The sequence below is a fragment of the Galleria mellonella genome, unplaced genomic scaffold (assembly GCF_026898425.1).
Source record: "Galleria mellonella isolate WM207_F2 unplaced genomic scaffold, CSIRO_AGI_GalMel_v1 utg117, whole genome shotgun sequence".
NCBI classification, from domain to species: Eukaryota; Metazoa; Arthropoda; class Insecta; order Lepidoptera; family Pyralidae; genus Galleria; species Galleria mellonella.
Window position 1 is genome coordinate 2,086,278 of NW_026441980.1, and position 25,932 is coordinate 2,112,209.

The 25,932-nt window shown below is 33.1% G+C and overlaps 1 protein-coding gene across 2 annotated transcripts in view; it reads right to left on the minus strand.

Annotated features, from left to right (window-relative positions):
- LOC113523102 (glutamate receptor-interacting protein 2) overlaps positions 1-25,932 on the minus strand; it is a 465,085-nt gene that overhangs the window by 334,874 nt on the left and 104,279 nt on the right. The gene's annotated exons all lie outside the window — the stretch shown is intronic.

Sequence of the window (25,932 nt, forward strand, 5' to 3'; positions counted from 1 at the left end):
AATTATGGGGATTGGGTATTGTTCATCCTTGATACATTTGTTAAGGGTTACCTTATAGTCTGCGCATAAACGGATAGTGCCGTTAGGTTTTATGATCGGTACGATTGGAGTTCCCCATTCCGCATGGTCCACTTTAGTTAAGATTCCTTCTGAACATAGTCGCTCTATCTCTACATCAACTTTTTCCTATAAAGCATACGGTATACGACGAGGTTTAATAAATATAGGTTGTATATTATCCTTGAGATTCAGATGAGCTTGGTAATTTGGTATTTTTCCTAAGTCGGTTCTAAATACAGTGTTCGTATATTCTTCTAATAATTGATCAAGATTCGTAGATGGTTCTGAATTTCGTATTATATTGATATCTGATAATTTTATTGTAAGTTCTTTCATCCAGCTTCTGCCAAAAATTGCGTCAACATCTTGGTTGATTATATATAATTTTCCATTAAAGGTCTGATCTTTGTATGCATATTTGACGTAAGCAACTCCTGAGGGTTTAATAATTTCTCCAGTGTATGTTCTTAATCTCATATCAGTTTTGAATATTCGGTTTCTGATATTCAATTTCTTGAATTGTTTCAGGGATATTGATGACAATGTTGCTCCAGTGTCAAATTCCATATTGATTGGTATGTTCTCAATTTTTATTGGGATCATGTATTTTTCTGATATTTCACTTTTCATGAGATTAATATCCTCCGTGTTGTCATCACTCGTATTACTTGTCGTGTCATCTAATTTATTCATATTTAGGTTTCTTTGTAAACAAACACGCGCTAGATGACCCGTTTTGTTGCACTTCATGCAAATGGATTTTAGGGCACCACATTCTTTAGACTGGTGGTCATTTTTTCCACATCGGTAGCATTTTCCTTTCAATTCTTTTATTGTTATTGGTAGTCTTCGATTTTGTATTTGAGATGGTGATGTATTAGCATAATTATTTTTATTTGTTATTCTATTGAATATCTGTGGATGTCTGTAGACATTCGTATGTTTTCCGATTTTCCCATTTATATATTGTACCAATCTCGTAAAAGGTGGAGTTTCTCGGTCTTGTAGGATTCTTATTCTTATATCACTGTCCTTCAATACTCGGATAAATTGCAGTGATATGAAGCTTTCTAAGGTTGGTTTATGGCAGTTTTGACATTTGAACACAGTTGTTGGACAATTTCTTTAATTCGGAGGCGTACATTGCTACTGTTTCATCCTCTTTTTGTACCCGTGTAATAAATTTATGTTGTAATGCCCATACACTCGGTTTTGGATCTATGTGGTCATCTAGTGTACGAGTAAGTTCTATAAAGTTCATATTAATTGGATCCTCAGGAGAGCATAGGTCGTGTAACTTTTCATGAATATTAATATATATATTTAATTTTAGGGTCTTCAATGTTGTTTAATAAGAAATATACTGTTAAAAAATCTTGAAATGGTTATATACGTGAATTGGTGCTCGAAGGTGATGGGGATAGCTGTAGTGCTGCGGTGGGTTCGTGATTTCTGTTTTGTAGTATCAAAAGTTTGGTCTTTAAAATTGTACATTTCTCTTCAAAGTCGTACCTTGTTTCTATTTCTTCATTAAGTTGTTCCTCTGGTGATTCTGTTTCTATTTCGTGTTGAATTTCTTGTAATTTTCGTAATGTTTCTTGAAGTGATTGAAGTCTTGATAATATATATATATATATATATATATATATATATATATATATATATATATATATATCACATATATAAAAATCGAACTAGCGATATATATATATAGCAGATTCTATTGCGATGCAATTTAAATATACTAGATATAAATGGGATCAAAATATATATATATTAAAATATTGTAAAATGTATTCTCAAATTCAGTTCAATCACCCGTGCATACACGCACGCACGCACACGCTCACACGCACACACGACATAGACATAAGTCATCTGTCTTATTAATCTTTTTATTTGCTTGTTTATTACAAAAATATATAGTATGTTGTTATCGGTAAGACTATAAATAGAGTTCTTACGTATTTTTTATTAAAGTCAAATAAATAAAAATAAAAGAATTCTAAGTAAAAAATCAAGTAACAGTTAGAACAATAGAAAAGGGGGAATGGCAATAAAGGTGAATGTGACGGTATCAGGAATTTTGTTACACCCTCAGACGGCTTATCATTAAAATAATTATGTGTCATTTAATGCGACTAGGAGACCCTCATTTGTTTCGCGGATTAACGGCTTTATTTTAATATGTGAACGTAAATGTTTACGTTCAAAGTCGTTTGATACTGCATGAAAAAAAATAAGCATGTAGCTAACATGATGTTAATATTCAATATTCACCTACAATAAAGGTGAATAATTATTACTATTTGAACTCTGGCCTCTATTATTACATGATTAATATTTCAGCTAATTAATTCACTTTTTAAGTAAACAAATATACGAGTATATACACCACATATATACAAATGTATATGTGGGATCGCTATATTTCGTAAAACATTTTTTTAAAAGAACTATTTTTGTTTTAACAAATATTCGTCTTTATAACTCGTTTTTCTAAATCGTAATGTTTTCCATAATACAATGATACAGCAGAAAGGTAATACATACTACATACATACAGAAAGATAATCCCTCTCTCTCACACTCTCTTTCACTTATATATATATATATATATATATATATATATATATATATATATATATATATATATATATATATATATATATATATATATACAATGAAGTCGAAACAATTGTCAAAAACGACAATAAAATCATCATTAAAGTCTTTTGTTACACGCACGCTGTCACGTACGCATCTACGCAAACACATACACCCATATCATGTCAGCCATTTACTAATCATAGATCTCCCCATAGACTGCCTTAAAGAACGGTCCTCATCCACCTGCATCCAGACTCCTGCAGTGCGTTTAAGATCGTCACTACATCTAGGGGGGATGTATTTGCCCGTAGAGGTCGCCACTTAGAAATCTTTTTTATCTATCGGTTGTCGGTTCTTCAAGCTACGTTTACCTTTGAGGGGTTTTGCCAGTAATTTTCACATTTGGGGGACCAGTTGGCAAACGCAATTAGTTTTTTAGTGATGTTTTAAGAAAAACGCCGCTGCCTATTCTTCGACCATCAAATTCTCTTAGTCGCCTCTTACTACATCCACGGGAAAGGTGAGTGTGGCCTATTCTATACTAGGACCACATGGTAACAACACACACACATATATATAGGTACACATAATAAAATGAAGTCTCCTTGAAATAGTTAAATATAGAAAAGTGAAAATAGACAATAATATACAGTGAAAATACAGATAAACTAAGATTTTTAATATAGCTTAATATGTTCTGCCTAAATTTAATAATGGATATGAGAAACGCACTTGGGAATATATGAGTATGTAACAAAAAATATTAAATGGATCGCCTGCGAATGTTTGTGACAACACATATAATAATTTACAAAAATATAAAAAAAAAAAATTATAAAGTCCCACTATTTACAAAATAAATCCTTTATTTGCTGTGAGAGAAAATTTATTCGGACATTGACGGATAATGGCAAATGGGTTTTTGTTTAGCTTTTTTATATTTGTAGCATGTATTTGATTGAATTGGATTATTTGATTAGCATTCATTTTACAGGATACAGAGACTTTACATCTTACTCCTCAGGAATGGCAACGCATGGAGTACACTCTGTTATATCCATGATACTGTTCATGTCTATAGGCGACGTTTACCACTTTCCGTCAGGTGGGCCGTCAGGTGGGCCGTCAGGTGGGCCGTCAGTTTGTTTGCCATTGTAAGATGCACAAAAAAATCTATTGATATTCTAAATAAATGAAAAAAGAAAAATTCAACCATTAAAAAAGCAACAATAATCAAACTGTTTATAATTACTCCTCTCCATCCAAAGTTTACCTGGAAAAGATCGCTTTTAGCGATAAGGTCGCCCATTGTTTTTTTTATTATGATTATTTCTTGTAATTGTTTATATCTAAAATATGTTTACTATTGTTATCTTTTGGAGGAAACAATAAAGAGTATCTATCTATCTATCTATCAATAAAATCGAATATCTACTATTTAGGAAAGCAATCAAAAGTCCAAAACTACGTGCATTTAATACACCAATAATAAAATTGCGCAAATACGTACTATATAAAAATAAGAGACCTCTGTCGTTTATTTATCTGTACTTATTCTGTAAAATCTTTGGCATTACAATAATTTGATATTTATTTATCTATTTATACTTTTGCACACATTATAATATGTCTAAAGGGCGGACTTAATACCTGATGACATTCTCTACCAATCAACCAAAATAAAATTGTGTTCCACGAAAAAAAACTGACTTCAATTATAAATTTTGATTTAATTTTGATTTAAAAACTAAACTACTATAACGATTTTGATAAAATATTTTTAAAACTAATCTGCAAATATCTCTTTTCAGATAAGAAAGATTTTTCAAAACCATTTTTAAAAGGTGGAGTTATTAGGTAACGAATATAAAAAAAACCAATTGAATTGAAAACCTCCTTGTATTTTGTAGCCAGTAAAATAAATTAATAGTTACTTATAAACAGTTATATTAAAAATTTAATAATTAATTAAGATTTTCATATTTAATTAAAATTTTAATGACGGTATCCTAGCCTAATTGTTTACTACTCTAATCTAATCTATTAAGGCCATAAGGCAAAATATACTGAAAAGGCACTTTCTAATGACACTGAATTCTTGTGACTTGAATGAATTTAGTGAGAGGAGATACGTCCAAGAATTTTATGTATAAAATTTCCTTTAAATTGCGAACTAGACCTTTGTCTCTTATTATTTCAAATATGCTTTTAACGGTTCAACACTGGTTATTTTAATACAAAACTAACGTTTACCCGCGACTTTGTTCATGTGAATGGGATATTCACTGGTACAGATAAAAAGTAGCCTATATAATAGGTGTATAACAAATTTCATAGTGATTGTTTAAGTCATAAGGTGTTAAAAAGCAAACAAATAAAACTTACAAGGTAACTAACTATATTTATCTACAATATATATATATATATATATATATATATATATATGACTATTTCACCATACACTGTGAGACTTATTTTGTTGAATATTTTACAGAGTATGATCAAGCTTTACTAGATCAGTTAAAGTTAAGCTCTCTTTTGTATATTTGCTTACTTCTGTCATATTTTTATGTTTCATTTGTGTGAACAATACAGTATATATGTTGCATTCAAAACTCTTAACCAATCAAAAGTACTATTGACTAGCAAAATCATTAAAAGTACTTTTTTTGTGGTTAGCGATACAGTATTTAAGGCATCCCGTCCTCGCTATTGGGTACGGGTGACGGAATGCCTATACAAGAGGGTACTTGGTGGGCGCAATTTAGATGCAATATTTGAGAAGTATTAGGAAGATAAGAACAGGTTGGTCAAAAGTGGTTTTGACTGAAAATTATTAGTTATTAGTACTTTTGACTGCAAATTTGCACTTTTTTTTATTGGATGAAAATGGAGTGGTAACCCCGCCTGCGCTAACGGGATACGCTGCCGGCCACCAGTGAAAGGTGATCTATGAAGATGAAAACAGGCCAGTTAGCCTATCACGATTAATTCATCTGGAATTAATCATGAATTCATCTGGAATTAATCATGATAGTTTAACAATCCCTTTCCCCCCAAGCAAATTTGCAGTTAGGTTAGATTAGGTTAGTTACTTTTAACCGTTATTTTAGTCAAAAGTATTATTGACTAAAACATATATAAATTAAATAGATAACTTAGTTATGCATTGTAAAAATAGGGGTTTTTAAGTCAATATATCAATGTATAAGCCCCGAAGTACTTTGAATGTAACAAATTGTCCAGTACCAAAAGTCCGTGATTCATGTTCTGGAGTTGAGCCAATGGAAATGTATTTTAAAATTAACTTTCAATTTGTTATCATGAGAAATACATTTATTATGAATAATGTTAATGACCCGTGTATGGCTTGTTAATTTATTCACAACTTAATTGTTTCATTATTTCTGTTTCGATGAAAATGAAGAATTATACATTAACTAGTTGTTGCCCGCGGTTTTCAATTCGTAGTGTCTAAGAGTAGTGTGTTTAGAATTAAAGTTTTATGTTTTCTTAGGAAATAAGTTTTTTTCTTACCAGGTAAGCGTTTGGATCAAAGGATTTTTGAAAATTTATACTTCTATAAAGTAAATGTAAGTTTGAAATTTGGACTTTTTAGACTTAGTGTTTAGTTTTAGCTGTGCTTTGATAGTCTGTAAGGCTAAACGACTTTATAAGAGCAAACTAGTTTCTTACCCTCTACTTCTTACGTATGAATTTACAGATGAAGGAAAATCAGTAAAATATTTTTTTTTTATAGTTGGCGTATAATATACCACATTATAAATTAAACCTTCAGGAATGCAACGTGCCTGATATCCAAATAAACATACTGTCAGACATAATTTCTGATTATTTTTTAATTAAAACATGACATGCAACTACACTATTCCATCCCACCGTAAGATGAAATAAATAAATATCTGAACTTTTTATTAATTATATAATTTTTATATATTTATTTTTTTAAATTATATTATTAACTTTTATTAATAATATATAAAAATATATTGACTTAAAAAAATCGTGTTATCAAAGCTTTTTAAATAACATAAAAGCATTGCTGATTGATTGATGATCCATTTAGCGAATTGAAATAATATTTACCTATATGCCGTAGTATATTTTAATATTTATTGATATGAACGATATATATGTACATATTTACTTTATTTTCATATTTCCTTAGAGACTACAGTGTGGGGTTCTTCAAAAAGGATGTATTAAGATTTCTTCAGGATTGGCAACGTGCACGAGACACCCGAAAAGTTACAGGCACCGATAGGCTACAGTGACCGTTTACTATCAGAAGTTTATCAGAGAGAGACTTTGTACAAAAGTCGATTGTATGGCTGTGTTTCGGTTTGAAGGGTGGGATGTAGCGTGAATTTACTGGGTACAGAGGAATAACACCTGAGTCCTCAGGAATGGCAACGCATGCAAACACAACTGCTTCATGGTTGAAATACGAATGAGACAGAGGTACCCAAGCAATCGACTTTTGTACAAAGTCTCCCTCTGGTAAAAATAAAAATCTAAATTATTACAAGAATTTCTGAGACCTGCCAGTACAGACAGAATAACTGACAAATAAACGCAGCAAGTAACTTTATACTTATCTAACGATGATTAGGAGTGACTTTTGATGACATATAATTGAGATCAATTCAAATTACATTAAAAAGATGTCAAGTGAACGTTATCTTGCGTTACATTTAATGTTCACAGATTGAGAAGCATAGCTCGTTTGTATGGAACTTAATGAATAAGTTAATCAAATTATGTTGAAATTATCACAGAGACGCTCTCTAAATTAATTTATTAATAAATCAAAATATTGAATTAATTATTTGATGTTTTTTATTTAAACTACTAATGAACAATAGCAGACTGTTTTATGATCTAGTCAGTTATTTATTTGTATACATTTCTATTGACGGATGGTCCCGGAATAGAATGGACCACCTTGTCCTTTCCGTGTGTATTGTAAAAGTATTAAAGTATTTAATTGTAATGGGTATTAAAGTATTTAATCATCTTCCCTTAAACATTAAATGTCAGAATAAGCATATATTTAAAATTAAACTCAAAGCCTGGTTTTTGATAATGTTTTTTATAATTTAAATGTAATTGACATGTAAGCGAAATTATGTTTATTTTATTTTAATTTGGTTATGATTATTCTTTGTCTTGTTAATTGTATTGTATAATATTTCATATTTATTTGTAATCAAGTAATGGTAATAGTATTGAATGTTCTCTCTGTTCTTAAATTGTTGCACACGATAGGGTATAACTGTTGAACTGATGTCAAATTCAAAGCAATAGTTACTGCTATATGTATGTACACAGTTAGCAATAAAATTCTATTCTATTCTATTCTATTTAGTAGTCAAGGGATGGGCAACATCGCCTCTCTTATAATATCACCATAAGTCAAACTGCAGTTTTTTTGTGGGTGATAATGGAATGATAACCCTACCCGCGTTATCGGTATACACCGGCGGCACACCGGCCACCGGCAATACATTCAACTATTTAAAACAAAGTGAAACAAATCTGTCAAAAAGTACTACAACATAACTGGATAATGATCGACTTGTAAAAGTAAAAAACAAAAATTCGTCTTAGTGGGAGAGTGTCATAATTTACACTTATAATGAGGAAATCATTATATTCTCGCTGTGGCGTAAGGTGCGTGACGAAATTAGGGGCGAAGTGACGAGTGACAGAGGTAATGTGTTCATACATGTGGTTATCTAACATGATACGCGTTACTAACAACGCATCAGACATTTATAACGATGTTATGAAGAAAAAAAATTCTTCTAATATATGGGTAAAACTTTGTAATTTTCAGAAAGTACCTTTTATCGTGATGTAATGTTAACTTCGCCGTGTAGTCCTAATATATAATGGGGTTATCCCTTTTTATCCCGTGGACGTTGTAAGAGGCAACTATGGGAACTTAATAGTTGAGGGATAGACAGCGTCCCTCTTAAAATATCTCTAAGGCCTAACTGCGGTTGTCAACCTGCCTGGCCAAGCATTGCAGCTACTGACATAATCCCCTCATTAGGGAGAGGTCTCTGTTATATTCATTCTTGACCGGTTTTTAAATACCTGAACTGGAAAGAAGTTTTTCGAATATATGCTGATGTACGTACTTATTATATTTGTGTATTATATATAATATATATCTATCTATTTATATGTATTTACTTATATATATTTTTATTTATTTATTTTTAACTATAACGTTTAAGTCGATTGGTACACATGTGTGACTGTAACTACTAATGAACTGTCAGTTTTCTCATATTGGGTTTGCTGGAAGAAATCTCTATTGGAGATAAGCTCGACTTTGTGCACTATTATGTTTGTTTTTACATTTAAATAACCTTTTATGTACAATAAAGAATATATAGGTATATATAAATAGATTTTTAAACAATCTAGAATGAATATACTGCTGAATGAGTGAAACGAATGAGTTTAGATGGTATCAGATTTTCTTGTACCTATCAACTTCGATGAAATCACGTAATAAGAGAATTATAAAATCTTAGTAGGTATTGTTATATAGACAAAAGCCCCAGCAACAATCACTTCAATATAACAAGACACCGTCTAGACTTAGTCTAAATTTGTTATCCTCGGGGAAGGTCTCAATGCTCCGAATTCATATACTGAAGACCTTGACTGGAGGTTTCCATGTCAATAATTTGGGTGACCGCGATGTACTTATCTTATATATAAAATTCTCGTGTCACGGTGTTTGTTACCAAACTCCTCCGAAACGGCTTTACCGATTTTTATGAAATTTTGTGTGCATATTGGGTAGGTCTGAGAATTAGCCAACATCTATTTTTCATACCCCTCAATGATAAGAGTGACCCTCCCCAAAATTTTTATTGTTTGCGCTGGGTTAAAAAAAATATTTCCACAAAATGATAACCCTGTCCAACATTGGTGGGCCTTTTAACTGTGCTTTCAACTTCAAATTCCCAGAGAAGCTGATGTCCCCAAAGTATAGAAGGAAGCATTTTTTAAAATACTTTCTGGGGACACTAACTTTTCCAAAGGCATGAAACCAAAAAAGTTCATTGAAATTAGATAGATATAGAAGTTGCTGAAAATCGTCCAATAGCATTATTTTATGGAGTATTTTACTAATGAAAGTATCACTTATAGCATGAAACGATAGATGGCAACACCGAAGGTTTGGTCACCTAAGGATCGGTCATTTCACTTACTTTGAAAAAAGCTTTTTTTGTGCGTCAATAGACGACTTTAAAATTGTATTGAGTCAAAGCAATAGTTTTTTATCTACTTGTAATTTCTAATATTTGTCAAATAAAGTCAAAAAATCAAGCATCTTTTTTATCAAATTGACCACACTACCGTCTGTTGAAGACATCTGCACATACTACTAAACTACTACTATTTTTACCCCAAAGAAATGTAGGTCAAGAGACGACAAAAAATTGGAGGCTTCAATACGAGATAAATGCGATGTATTCCGTCGTTAAGTTTGTTAAGGGAAACTATTTTTTTTTATATTACTCACAATGACCAATAAGCTGATGGACTATCTGTTGGAAAGTGGTATTTAATAGAAAATGTCATCATTAAGAATCAGCCATTAACTGTTCACTGCTGAACATAGACCTAGTCCTTGCCATTAGTAACAGGTAGATTGCCAACCTCAATTAGGCTTTGATGATGTTTTATGAGAGACGCTGCTGCCTATTCTTCGACCATTAAATTATCTTTTAGTTCACTTTTACAACACCCACAGGAAAGGTAAGGATAGCTCATTTGATATCAGGACCACACGACAATTCAATATAAATTAAATTTAATAGAAATCATTCAAAATTTTCTTTAATTGCTCAACTGTGTTCTTTAAGTATAAACCACGAGATTTTCCCAATAAACATTGAAAAGAGATTTGCAGACCAAATCACGATAAATGCGACAAACGATCCAAATCGTGTCATCTCATAATCAAAACGATCGCCTGCTCCAACCCTAATAACAGATAATGGATGAGCTCCCTTAACACGAGATAATATCGGGCCGTAATTTCCGCTCAGAATTGGATTAGACCTATACATATGTATGGGAGAATCCTCGAGGAATTAACATCATTACTTATTAACGCTTTATCCCCGGAGATAAGAAGTGTATTATCATTTTAGATATTGTCGTTTATTGTTCTCGCTTGGAGATAATGTGTCATGCGGGTTCGATAGCTTCGAAGTCGCGTCAGATGCAACAACAAGATGTGGTTTGTGAACGGCTGCTAATTGCAGCATAATTATAATGTCATCTTTTTAGTTTGTGCAATCAACTTGTAATATAAACGTTGTATTTGAAATGCCATACTTAATCTTTTACTGAAATAGGTGTTGTCTTACGTAAGTTAATATCACTGGTTATTTGATTAGCACCTATTTCTTTTAATTCTGCTACCATTAGTATGTGTGTGGCTACCAACACTAGAGAATTGTCTACCATTAAAACTACCAAAAGTTTTACAACCTTCCACATCACATTCCGAATGCCATGTCGTCTACGCACGTTTTGCGACATGTATTTTATCTCATATTCAGCATTTTATTTAAGTATCACATGTTATAGGCGTCAATTTATTTTCAACCAACTTCAAGAAGAAGTAGGTTCTCAATTCGATTGTACTTTTTTGTGTCTGTAATTTTAAATCTTCGTCGTTTATATTTTGAAAATTATGATTTGAAAAATTATTTATTTATCTGAAAGTATATTTTAGATTATTTCCATAGAAATTTTATTAAAATTGCTTCAAGAATTTAGTTCTTAAATCAAATTAACTGGTTTTACCATAATTGAGGCTAGTTTTGTGCTATTCGTACATTATCTTAATTCTATCAGACGCTTTCAATGCCCAAGATTTAGAAACGTTCAAGAAAATAGAAAACACGAGTACACACTAGATAATAGAATTACATCAAGAAAAAAGCTCCAAAATGAACAGAAATAAAAAGAAACCTGTAGGTACGTCACAATAATTGATTACTCTCACTAGGCATGGGTAATATCAATATCAGATATGCGCGATATCGAATAATAACTATATATCGGATTTTAATATATGGTAACTATTTATTTCAATATATTTAGATAGAATGTTACGACCTGAGATAAATGTTATGGATTCAAAGTTTTTTTTTTTTATAATACAGGGGGTAAATAAGCCGCCTGTGACACACCAGACAACACCAGAGGAATTGCAGGTGTGCTACTGGCCTTTTCAAAAGGAATATGTTTTTTTCTTAAAGATTATGATGTCTTGTCGTTTTGGAAATAGTACTGCTGGAAGTTGATTCCAAAGAGTGGTTGTATGTGGAAGACAATGCCTTGAAAAACGCACGGTGGAAGACCGCCATTTATCTAGATGGTTGAGATGAAACTTTAGTTTGTCGCGGGTTGTACATTGGTGAAAATCAGCAGCAGGTATCAATCCGGACAATTTCTCGGAGCACTACCCATGATATATTCGATAAAAGAAGCACAGAGATGCAACATTTCTACGCAGTTTCAATAGGCTGACGAGATGGGAATTAATGTGATCATTTATGTTAACTATAATAATTTTCGTGGGTTATCTCGACGTTTCCACCAGGTTACACCGACCGACACGAATAGATTACTGGTCGAAACGTCAAGATAACCCACGTAATCTATATGTAATTTCCCTATAGGATTACGTTATTTACTGTCATATACAGAAATCACAAACAATGAAATGCAAAAGTCTAAGTTAGTATTAATAATAATATAGCCTTTATTCAGATAAATTTTAATTAGTATATTAAAAACAAACATAAAATTTTAAAATAACTTATTCTAATAATTGTTTCTTACTTATTTTTTGAAGATCTGTTTGCCATTTGGCAAAGGCCTCCTCCAACCGTTTCCACTCTCGCCTATCCTAAGCCACTCTGTCCCACATTTTTCCAGCCACTTCCCTGATGTCATCATCCCATCTTATGCAGGGTCTAAGTTAGTATTACAACAAAGTTAATGACTTGAACGGTTCTCATTCAAACCTGACCCCTTAGAAAAAGTGCAAATGAATATAACGATAGAATTGTTTTCGCTAGCAAATCTATGAGATAAAATAGCAACGTTATAAATATCTTGTCTCATTCATAGATCATTTACCACGTGTCTAGGGGGGTAAATCAGATAACCATATTAAATCTTCTAGGTTTTGTTAACGAGAAAAGAGTTATTGGATTAATATTGTTATATTAATCTAATTATTAAATAGTTATTGTATTATTCAATATATAGTTATCTGAAATAAGACAATATATAGATATTGCAACTATATATGATAATTAACTATTCCCCATTCCTAGCTCTCACTGATCAGAGCTGTGTCGTTAAGGAGAATATACGGAAAATTCCAACAATAAGGTAATTAACTACATCAAGATATACGAAATGGGTAATTAGCTTAATCCCTCCTTTATTCCAGATAATAGATAGAGTAGTAGTAACAAGATAAGAGAATTGATCGATGAATAAAAAGATAATAGAATATGCGATGATTAATTTGTCGAAGTATTCTTAGGTAAATGATTAATTATATTGGTAGGGTAGGGGGATACAGGATGCGAAATTTATTGGAATATAATAATTATTTTTAAACAAGATTCATACTTTAAGGCCAATCACGGTTCATTCTCGGTACAATCATGGTCTGGTAATTATTACGTAAGAATCAGTGCATGTAGTTAAAATCATCATCATAACATCAATCGTTAACTGCCCATTGGTCAACATTTTACCAGAGGGAGACTTTGTACAAAAGTCGATTGCTTGGGTACCTCTGTCCCATTCGTGTTTCAACCGTGAAGCAGCTGTGTTTACATGGCTGTGCTTCGGTTTGAAGGGTGGGATATAGCGTGAATTTACTGGGTACAGAGGAATAACACCTGAGTCCTCAGGAATGGCAACGCATGGGGGGTATCATGGGCGAAATAGTATACTCTGTTATGTCCATGGTACTACTCATGTCTATAGGCGACGGTTACCACTTTCCATCAGGTGAACCGTCAGCTTGTTTGCCATTCTAAGTTGTATAAAAAAACATAAGATTCTCCCATAGGGGGGGGGGGTCTTAATTGTAACTGCCACGCTTGGCAAGCGGGTTGTCAACCGCAGTTAGGCTTTGGTGATGTTTTAAGAGGGACACTGTTGCTCATCCCTCAACCACTGAGTTACGACACCTACGGAAAAGGAAAGAGTAGCCTATTTGTTGGAATCTCATAACAATCTATATAAAATATCTTAAATTGACTCTGTTTACCGTACCACTGTCTTTCTTGCTTTGCGCAGGGACATAGTAATATTGTATCGCAGGTTATTCTTATTCTTATCTGTCAATTCTATTCCATTCCAGCCATGATCTTTACAGTCGGAGAGAGTGTATGTCTATTGATGATGTCACAGTATATTTAGACGTATCTTTTTAATATAGCACGACATGTGACCACATCATCTTGAGCGGACACAGAGATAAGATGTTCCATGAATACGACCAACCGAAAAGAGAACGTTCTACTCTCAAAGGTTGACTGCACGATGCCGGTTTAGGAAGTATTTTTCATGTAATATTTGAAGGGTTCGAAATTTAATTTTTTTTATTTGTTTATAAACCGTCACAATACTAATGCTTATTTTTTATATTCAGGATATGTGTTAAAATAATTGGAAAGACAAAGCAAAATACATGAATACAAAATAAGGAAATAAACCCAATACTAAGTCTTCGGGAAGAAAGGATTGTTATTGATCATGATGGATCAACTGACTTGCATTCATCTTCACCTACCATCTCTCAGTGGTACACCTCCAGGGATTATCATTCCATTATCATCCATTCAAAAAAATATCAAGTTATATGGCTAACTAATAACAATGTTGTAGGTAAATTTTCTTCACTTCTGGGCAGAAACTCATGCCTATAGTTATGGAATCCTTAATAAAATGATATTAAATCCATTCGTTACATAATATATACAGGAATATATATTTTTTTAACTTTACACACCGATCGATCAATAAAAGATACAATCATCCCAAAAAGTTTGTAGCAATCTATCATGTTTTTATTCACTTTGGACATGCAAACAAAGTTGTTGACGGTATCTGTAAAAAGGATTTTTGTACATGTAATATCGTTGATCCCAAAAATTTTACTTTATTTTTTGAGCTTCAATTCATCACTATTTATACAAACTGACCTGCCCTTTCATTCTCACATATTATCCCTCACTAGTGTCCCGCCAGCGTATACTTTCTTTCTTTATACAACTTAGAATGGCAAACAAGTTGACGGCCCACCTGATCGAAAGTGGTAACCGTTGCCTATAGGCATGAGCAGTACCATGGACTGTTTCGCCCATGATACCCCCCATGCGTTGGCATTCCTGAGGACTCAGGTGTTATTCCTCTGTACCCAGTAAATTCACTGCCATATCCCACCCTTCAAACCGAAACACGCTAGCGAAGGTGGGGTTACCATTACAGTATCATACATTTAAAAAAGTGTCCTATTTTTTAATGTTTTTCGTACTATCTAGTATTTAATTGTCGAAACTAAATAAATGCTTTTTACTAAAATTTTCTATCAATATGCGAAAGCAGTAAACTCGGTTACTTCGTTTGGAAAGTTTTAGGACCTGAAACTAAATTAGTGGCTTAGTACCTAAACACTGTGAATGTTAATTTTATTTTATTTTCTTCGTGTTTCTTGGTATTCTTTTTTGTTTTTGTTTTGCTTTTAAAGATTCTATATTCTTAGCAATATTATAAATATGAAAGTAAGTTTGTTGGTTTGCTAACTCATAGCTCCTTGACGTCTTAATAAATCACTATGAAATTTAGTATAAATATACTATATGGGGCGAAGAAAAACATAAGCTTCTAGGCTAGACTTTTTATCCTGGTCAGTGAGGATAATCCGGTCACGGGGACCAAGTGACGGTGACGGCTAATAAAATATAATTTTATAAAACGATAATTCTGAAACTTTTATTAGAATTATATATGAGACTAACAAATTATGTATGCATACTACAGTAAAATAACATTATACTAATAATATTATTTTTCATTACTTCCTTATAATACTTGTGGTCTAATGATATATAAAAAACATACCGAGTTTAAAATCTACAGCATTTGTAATAGTCGAGATAAAGCGGTGCAACAGACTGACCGAGAGATGGGTAAAGTCGCACCATAAAGTTTCTTTTGTACTGTTTTGATATGGACTCCCATAACCTGTCAAATATCGTCTATTACTGTAATATTACGATGTTACAATACATGGATTCTTCAATCCGCGAGAGGGATGCTTTAATTATATACAAGTCTCAATTATCAAGTTTTGCATACAAGCATGTAATTATGGTTAATCTTGACACAGGATTCCGAGGCTTTAATTAATAATGTCAGTGCCCTTGCCTCGCTTAGCATAATATGACGGATGTGCGTGTTCAATTAATTATTTACTAATATATTAATTGGATCCATTAATGTGCCTTTAAATATGAAGGACATTGACTCCTTGTGCAGGAATCAGATTTTTTTAATGGGTGATAATGGAATGGTAACCATGCCTGCGCTATCGGTATACCCTCGCGGGGCACCAGTGGGATACTACAGGTGACGATGAAAGCAGGGCATCGCCTGGTGGTAAACCTATTAGGATGTTTTTTTTTATAACACAGGGGGCAAACGAATATGCGGCTCGTCTCATGACAAGTGACTACCGCCGCCCATGATCTCCCAAAACACTAATGGTATTGCAGGTATACTGCCGTTTTTTTTGAAAAGGGTATATTGCTAGCAATGGGTTCATTAGATCCCATTACTAACAATCCTTTTCCCCACACAGGAATCAGATTGTGGTTGCGTTAATTAATTAATAAAGAACATAGTAACAACGTGGTGAGCTAGTAGAGAATGCCATATGACATTAAGCTCGCCACTTGTACAAATTTTGTACAATTTGTTGTGCAATAAAGAATAAATAATAATAATATTTTATTAAGAGAGAGCCTGGCTGAGCACCAGCGCTGTGCAGCTGTACACATTGCACTGGGACACTCGCACCATCAGCTGAGCAAGTTCCTCTTGCCTAATATGAAACACTTATTATATATTTTATTCGTATTTTCTGTTGTAATTGTGTTTTTCTGGCAATAAATATTTTCTATTCTCTTCTATTCTATTCTAATAATAATAACACAGTCCTTCTGGTCCCAGCATAGGATAGGCCACCCCTTCCTTTCCTGTGGGTGTCGTAAAAAGCAATTAAAAGAACTTAATGGTAGAGGGATAGCAGCGGCGTCCCTCTTAAAACGTCTCTAAAAGCCTAACTGCCGTTGCCAACCCGCTTGCCAAGCTTGGCAAGTACTGATAAAACTTCCCTTATGGGGAAGGTTTATGTTCAGCAGTGGACAATTAACGACTGAAATGATAAAAATGATAATATAAACGCTGTATGATGGTTAACACAGTTAGTTCAATGGATTTGGACACTCCCTTCTTTTCTCCCATGTTGACATTATCTCTTCCCCTGGTCAACTAATATTATCAATTTTATAACCAATTTGATTTTTTTTATAGGTGAGAGTGGAATGATAACGCTGTTTGCGTTATCGGTTAATGCTGGCGGGACACTATTGAATGACAATAAGTGAGGATGAAAGCGGGCCTGTTGCCCATCGTGACAAATTCAATAAAAAATAACCAGGACGGATACAGGGAAACCACGTGGAGATCGGCCTGTTAGGGTATGTTGCTGGCAATGGAGCTTTTAAACCTCGTTATAAATCCTTTTTCCTCCAATTAGAGATTAATATGTATTAACATATTTTTTTTCGCAAATAAAATGTAGTATATATATTTTTTAATTTATATATACAGATGATAATGAAAATAATTTCACGAATATTTACAAGTCATTGTTTAAATATCTAAAATAAACATACATTTTTATCTCAAGTTTATACTTTAAAATAATTCAGGAATAACGTCTCAAAGAAGACTGAGGCAACAATAGTTAACTGCTTTATTTTATTTTTTAATTTAAGTACTTTCTTTATTCGTCAACCAATTGATAATAAATAAAAAAAAAAATAACTTGTTTAAGATATACATATAAGTGTAGTTTGAAGACCCACAATTTTCACGAAAGCAAAGCCATGAGAAAAAGCTAACTAGCTACGAAATAGGGGAACTGATAATAAAATTAGAAGGGTTTCCAATTTAACCCTTCGGTCACGGACCGTAATTACAATCGGCACCCTTACACATTCGTTCCAATAAAAACATAATAATGTAATTATATTGTAGTTGTATTAATAAAAAAATAATTTAACATTAATCTAAGTACGTCAATATGGAAGATTATGTTATGAAGATTCCAACGCAATATAATAACAATATACCGTATTACCTTTGCGTAGAGTTCAAAATCGTTTGATAGTTCAGATAGATCGCTTCATAGAACAATTGACCCCCATCTCGACTCAATTGAAAGCGAGTCATTCCGTGCAATATGTGGGGTACTGATCACTTTGATGGTTCATTACTTAATTTGGGAAACAAAATGGCGTCCGCTCCGGTAGACTATTTTTAAGCAACATCTAAAAGGAGGTTTTCTATACCACCTCTCATTAAAAGAGCTTACTGTTACTTGCAATAGAATACAATAGAATACTTTATTTGGTTTGAATAGTTCTTATTGAATAAGTAAACAGTTCTATATTTAGTTAATATTAAAATAGGGCAGGGAATAAAAGAATCATGATCATCATGTCAGCCTTTAACTGTCAACTGCTGAACATATGCCTCCTCCTTGGGGGGTTTTGACATTAGTTGCTACGCTTGGCAGGCGGATTGACAACCGCAGGCTTAGAGGTGTTTTTTTTTACAACACAGGGGGCAAACGAGCATACGGCTCACCTGGTGGTAAGTGACTACCGCTGCCCATGAGCACCCACAACACTAAAGGCATTGCAGGTGTGCTGCCGGCCTTTTAAAAAGAAATATGCTCTTTTCTTGAAGGTTATGTTGTCGTATCGGTTCGAAAATACCTACTGCTGCTGGATGTTGATTCCAAAGAGTGGTTGTGCGTGGAAGAAAGTGCTTTGAAAAACGCACAGTGGAGGACCGCTATTGTTTTAAGAGAAACGCTGCTGCCCATCGCTCGCGCTCCTTTAGTCGCCTCTTACGACACCCACGGGATAGGAACGGGTGACCTTTTCTATGCCAGGACCACACAGACTGAATAAAAGGTAAAACCTCCCTTATATGGTAGGTCTATATTCAAGAGTGGACAGTTTACGGCTGATGTAATAATAAAAAATAATAAAATTAACGAACAATAGTAAAACATTGGTAAGGTCCAGATAGTGTGGAGGCGTTATTGTTTTCGGCTCCTAGAAAAATAAAGATCAGATTGCTGAAACGTTATCCTTTTCAGAAATGTTTATTTCTAGAAATACTCTTTCGTGATTGTTTACTTACAAGTAACGGTTTTAAATCAAAAGAGACTTGTTTTTAATTTTGTTTACTTTCGCAGATGTTTGATCTGTAAATACGATACTCTACACATTAACGAAATTTCTGCTGTAATATAAGTAAAGATCTGAAAACTATAAACTAAGATGATGTTTGAAAGCATACTCATGTTAATCATACATGTAATCATAAAAATCAATTCACACAAAAATGTGCGCACACACGCACGCACGCACGCATGCTCGCACGCACGCACGCCTTGTGCCTACGTCCGTATTAACGGTGACAGTTTCATTTGATAACCCTTAACTGTTTACCAGAAATCCTAAAATATAACTCAACCTAAACCTGTGATTTTTTAAATTCATATTTAGCTCATTTTATACGATTTTTATTCTCTGCTGAACAAATCCTCCCCTATAAAGGGGATTTTGCCATGTATATTCCTAGTATTTGCCATGTCTTGTCAGACGAGCAGTCTGCAGTTGGACTGGTGATGTTTTAAAAGGGATTCTATTGTCCATCCTTCGATAATTTAGTTCTTTTAGTCACCTTTTACGATACCCACAGGAAAGTAAATGGTGGTCCATTCTATGCCGAAACTATATGGCTAGATGTTATATAATAATAAATAATGTCAGACGAAAAATCACTCAAATAGAAGGGAAATACCAGCGTCAGACAAAGCGAAATATCTAAAACGTATATTTGCCGAAGAAAGAGAATTTCCCTCCAAATAACAAGTTACCAAAATTGCAATAATACATTGTTTGAATAGGTACGCCGTGTAAAACTTTTAAGACTATGAAACGTTCACATATGCTTCTATCTCGGATTCTATCAAAGAAAAACTTTTTCTTTTGTGGACCATTCGTAAGAACAGCTAAAATATATGAAGCCTTTGTTACATTGAAGATGTGTTGCAAAGTCGGTATTATAAAGAATAGTTTTGCATTTTGGTTCCAAATTTAATAGTGGCATTTGAAACTACTTTACCCAAAAACTTGTGGTGCCTATTATTCGACGAACTTAAGACATTTTTTTTTAATTTTGACCTCTAACATTACATCGTCGTCTGTTATCTTGCTTTTTGTAACTCTATTTTTTATTCTTGTTCACATATTTTATGCAGTTGCATTTTTCTTCAAAAGGCATAATAAAGAGTTTATATATATTCAATAATCTACTTTTTTTTAATAGAAATTAATATTTAAATTTTGCAACAATTTTTTTTTATATTCTTATTGAAACATCACTATAAATTATAATAAAAAATTGTGTTTTACAAAAAAAAAAAAGATTTCTAAAGTGACAAAATTAGGTAAACTATTAAACAGATTTTATTAAAATTTCTACGAACCTCAGATAAAATAACAATTTTCCAAATAAATTTACAACTGACGGAGTTATGAAGCAACAAACGTAAAAAAATGTGCAGCCTAATTGAGAAGCGCCTTCTTTACAAAGTCGGTTTAAAATAGGAGCAGTCAAGTCAAATTTACTCAATAACGCCACCTTATATTCTCACAGGAACTAGTTCCAACAATTTACGAAAATTCCAAACTTAGGTTGGTGAAAACGTATAAATTTAATGTACACAAAGTTACACTGTGCTCCAAAATACTGGTACAGTAGATAGTTGGAACACTAAGACTGCAAGCCTGCAATGCAGATAATAGAAATATTAATATAGCTATATTAAAATTTACATAATGCACAATAGCTGAAAATAATTTCAACGACAAATACAGACAAATAAACATAGATAATCTGTACAGATTAAAATTTCCAATTTGCAACTGTCAAAAAGTGTAATGTTCTCAAAATCCATATACTAAATATATTTATTTTTTATTTAATTCTTTATTGTACACACCAGTTATAAAAATATGACAGAGGTAATTAAAGGTACAAAGGCGAGCTTAACTCTAATAGAGTTTTCTTCCAGCAAACCCAAAGTGGAAAGGAGCATCAATGTCAACGGATAGAGCAGTGTATCTAGTAGTGTTATAATTTTATCCGTATGTTTCATATAGTATTCCTTTACACATACAACGAAATCCAAAAGTCTCGGTATTCAGAGTCACCCATAAAAGTTCTAAGAACATAATTCGTTACAGTCAGAACCAAAAATCGATGTATATGTAAAGAATTCGAAGCCCGCAAAACATCGTTGTATATACAAGATGCATAACGAGATTAGCGTTAGAATTATACGATCAAAGTAAAAAGTTAAAAATAGTAAAATATATGCACCGAATTGTATATGGTAGATGAGGGTATTAAAAATCTTGTTTTGGAACCTTTGATGCTGACTGTACAACTCTCAAGTACGATAAACGGCAATTCAAAGAAGTTATAAAAATAAAGTCAGGATGTCGCATCACGTGTACAGAACGGCGGCGTGTCATTAGATATCATGTTGTCCTGCTCACACTTTAGTAATTTGTATTTTTAGATCTATAACAGATTAAGGACTAATCAACAAAAAGTATATTTTATTTTATTTATTTCGAATTAAGCACACCAACAATATAAGGTACATATCACTGCATAATATAAAACAAAGTCGCTGTCGCTGCCTGTCCGTCCCTATGAATGCTTAAATCTTTAAAACTACGCAACCGATTTAGAAGCGGTTTTTATGTGTAATACATGCATAATATTGTAGAGAAACACTGATAAATTTAGATGTTTCTAATGTGATGTGATGTAATGCGAAGCCGGGGCGGATCGCTAGTTACACATAAATTAAATAACATTTTTTGTGTAGCACGCTGATATGCATACCTATAGCAGGCGTACACAACACTGATTACTGATTACATGCATATCAATATCATAATATAATTAATGTAATAAATTAAATTTATAATTACATATTTTTCATTACAAAATTACATAAATACAAATATAAAGAAAGACTAGGCAATATCATCAAATCGACATGGTCTTCAGTACCTTACCGCGAAACACTGCGAACGAGTCATGACTTACGTCTATATCCGGATTTAAACCGCATTTTCAACTAACTTCGAAAGAAAGTGACTCCCCGAATCGGCTGTACTTTTGTTTTTTTAGTAAGTGACAAAATTATATGAAAACTAGCTGTTTCTGTAATTTATTCCAAAATAATGGAATATATTGCTGATCAAGACAAAAAGTATCCTATATTTTTTGTTCTTTATTTTAAAATATTACAATGTAGAGTAAAGGGGTAGTTAGTAAAGGGGGCAAAGGGCCCTGTTGCTATATATCTTATCGGATTGATCTCGACGCAGTCTCAATATCCCTTAAAAACCATCATTTATTCTATCAGGTTGATTTCCAAGCAGTTTCCCTTAAAAAATATAATGGTTGATCCTTGTTAAATTCATCATGATATACAAATTGACCTTTTTTTTAACGTCTGGAAAATGCTTTATGCAGACCCATACACCTTGTGTGAGATGAATGGGTACTGTGGGAAGCCCCTCGTAAGGCGGGAGTGTACCCACCTAAAACCAGACGATATACCCTCGAGGTGCCTTATGTTGGAGACATGGGTTCGCTTTAGCACTTACCAATTGACCTGCTTTCATCTTCACTTGTCATCTCTCATTAGCGCCCCGTCAGTGTACACTGACAGCGTTTGTGAATGGATTATAATGAAATGGATCATAATGGAACGGGTCATAATGGAATGGATATCATCATAATTAAAAAAATATTACATTCGTATATTTCGTTCGGAAGTCCGAAATGCAATTAACTAAACTAACTACTAAACTACACTAAAGTTTCATTCCAATCATCTGGACGGGTGGCGGTCTTTCACCGTGCGTTTTTCAAGGCACTTTCTTCCACGCACAACCATTCTTTGGAATCAACTTCCAGCAGCAGTATTTCCGAACCGATACGGCAACATAACCTTCAAGAAAAGAGTATATGCCTTTTTAAAAGGCCGGCAGCATACCTGCAATGCCGCTGGTGTTGTGGGTGATCATGGGCGGCGGTAGTCACTTACAATTAGGTAGGCCGCATGCTCGTTTGCCCTCTGTGTTGTAAAAAAAAATTCTTTTCGGACTTCCGAACGAAATTTTCAAATTTCGTTTTCATTCAATTCAAATGAAGAACACGCTAAAAATAAAAAAATAAGTTCCACACAATCTCACCAATCGCCTGATCCCCAAGCTAAGATAACCTTAGCTATGAAATCCAGACAACAAATATTTGGAGCCACAACTCAAAACACCCAGCCTTGATGAGCCAAATTTGAAATGTTATTTTCCTAAATTGACCTGAGCCAAACCATCCCAGAAACGCGGGATCTCATTACGCAAAACGACGTGCCCATCCCTGAGCCACGAATGTCGTCAAAAATAATAAACAAATACACAAACAAAAAACTCACTTTTCTACTCACAACTGGTCTGACGATATATATATATATATATATATATATATATATATATATATATATATATATATATATATATATATATATATATATATATATATATATATATATATATATATATATAAAAGAATGACGAGTGACGAATGACTGACCTATATATCAACGCACAGCCGAAGCTGCTGAATTTAGAAACTTGAAATTTTGCAAATAGGCTCTTTATGTAGCGTAAATAAGCACTAAGAAGGTAATTTTGAAAATTGCACCCCTAAGAGGGTAATACGGGGGATGAAAGTTTGTATGGAATTTGGCCGGTTTAGAAATAAGACACGTCAAATTTTAGGCTTGGTTCAAAACAAAACACGCGAGAAATCAAAAACCATATATGAGTGAAGTTGTGGGCAAAAGCAAATATATTTTCGTAGTAATAAATTAATTAGACACATTATATACGTCAGACCTCACTCCAATTAACAACTAAAAGGATTTCTCCGTTGAGAAAGTAGAAATATCAACAACTTCAAAGGTATTAATGGAACTGAAGCAATAGTACGATATATCATTTTCTATATGGACAGCGAAAGGATAAGATCTAAGAAAATTAATAAATCTAGATTTACGTTTGAAGTTCTTCGTTGGACCGCAAAAATCCCATTTTTCATGTAACTTAGAACATTTGCTTTCATCTTAAAAAAAATGTCTAAGATATGCCTGGGAGATCAACTAGATTTTCAACCGACTTCAAGTCTGTTTTTTTATAGGACACAATCTTCAATATTCTAAATTATTTAAAAAAAAAAAACGGTCTTCTCATTTCATACGAGTAAACAAAGCTTGTTTCATATAAAAATGTAGAGACCATGGCCGTCTCAAAACGACGGTTAACATTCGAAATTTAAAATTCTAAACTTAATAAAAAAAGATTTCTTTTTAAAATAAATCCAGTTATTTAATATTCAGTTACCAAATAATCTTCAATTAATTACGTTTTGATTTCATTAATTTAAAAACATTACAAAGGTAAAAGAGAGTTGAAATCTCTAACTTGCACCGAGTAACAGAGTTCTTCTAACAGGCAGGTAGCGTGACGTGACTGGAATATTACATGGCGCGGTGAACGTGTAAAATTGGACAAAGGTTAACTGTTCTACAAAGTCACTGCTGGTGAAAATACATTACATACATATATGATGATATATTTAAAAAAGGAATGTACCTAGTAACATACTATTTTATTATATTAAAATAACTAGCGGCCCGTCCCGGCTTCGCACGGGTTGACATTTTTTAAAGATTAAAAATGGAGTAATTTCTCCTGTTTTTCCAACATTTCCCTTCACTGCTCTGCTCCTATTGATCGTAGCATGATGAAATCTTTATTAATTTATTAATTACTAGCTGTTGCCCGTGACTTCGTCCGCGTTTCCGTCGTTTTTCGTAAAATAAGTAGCCTATGTCCTTCCTCACGGTTCGGTGGTTTTGATGTAACAGACACATTTCCCTTCACTGCTCTGCTCCTATTGATCGTAGCGTGATGAAAACTATACTATAACCTGCCCAAGAGTATGAAGAATAATTCTACCAAGTTTCGTTAAAATCCGTCAAGTAGTTTTTGTTTCTATAACGAATATACAGACAGACAAAAAATTTACTGATTGCATTTTTGGCATCAGTATCGATTACTAATCACCCCCTGATAGTTATTTTGGAAATATATTTCATGTACAAAATTGACCTCTCTACAGATTTATTATAAGTATAGAAGATAAATAACATTGTATTCCACTATTAAAAATCAATATCAATTCTGGCAAAACCAGTTATTTTAATTTAAGAACTAAACTACTATTTTTTTTTTATACAACTTAGAATGGCAGACAAGCTGACGGCCCACCTTATGGAAAGTGGTAATCGTCGCCTATAGACATGAGCAGTGCCATGGACATAACAGAGTATACTGTTTCGCCCATGATAACCCCCATGCGTTGCCATTCCTGAGGACTCAGGTGTTATTCCTCTGTACCCAGTAAATTCACGCCATATCCCACCCTTCAAACTGAAACACAGCCATGTAAACACAACTGCTTCACGGTAGAAACACGAATAGGACAGAGGTACCCAAGCAATCGACTTTCGTACAAAGTCTCCCTCTGGTATATATAATAAAAAATTATAAATTATAATACTACTTTGATAAAATTTCTACGGAACCAATTTGTAAGTATATCCTTTCAGATAAGAAAAGAATTTTTTAAATCGGTTTACAAGTGACTAAG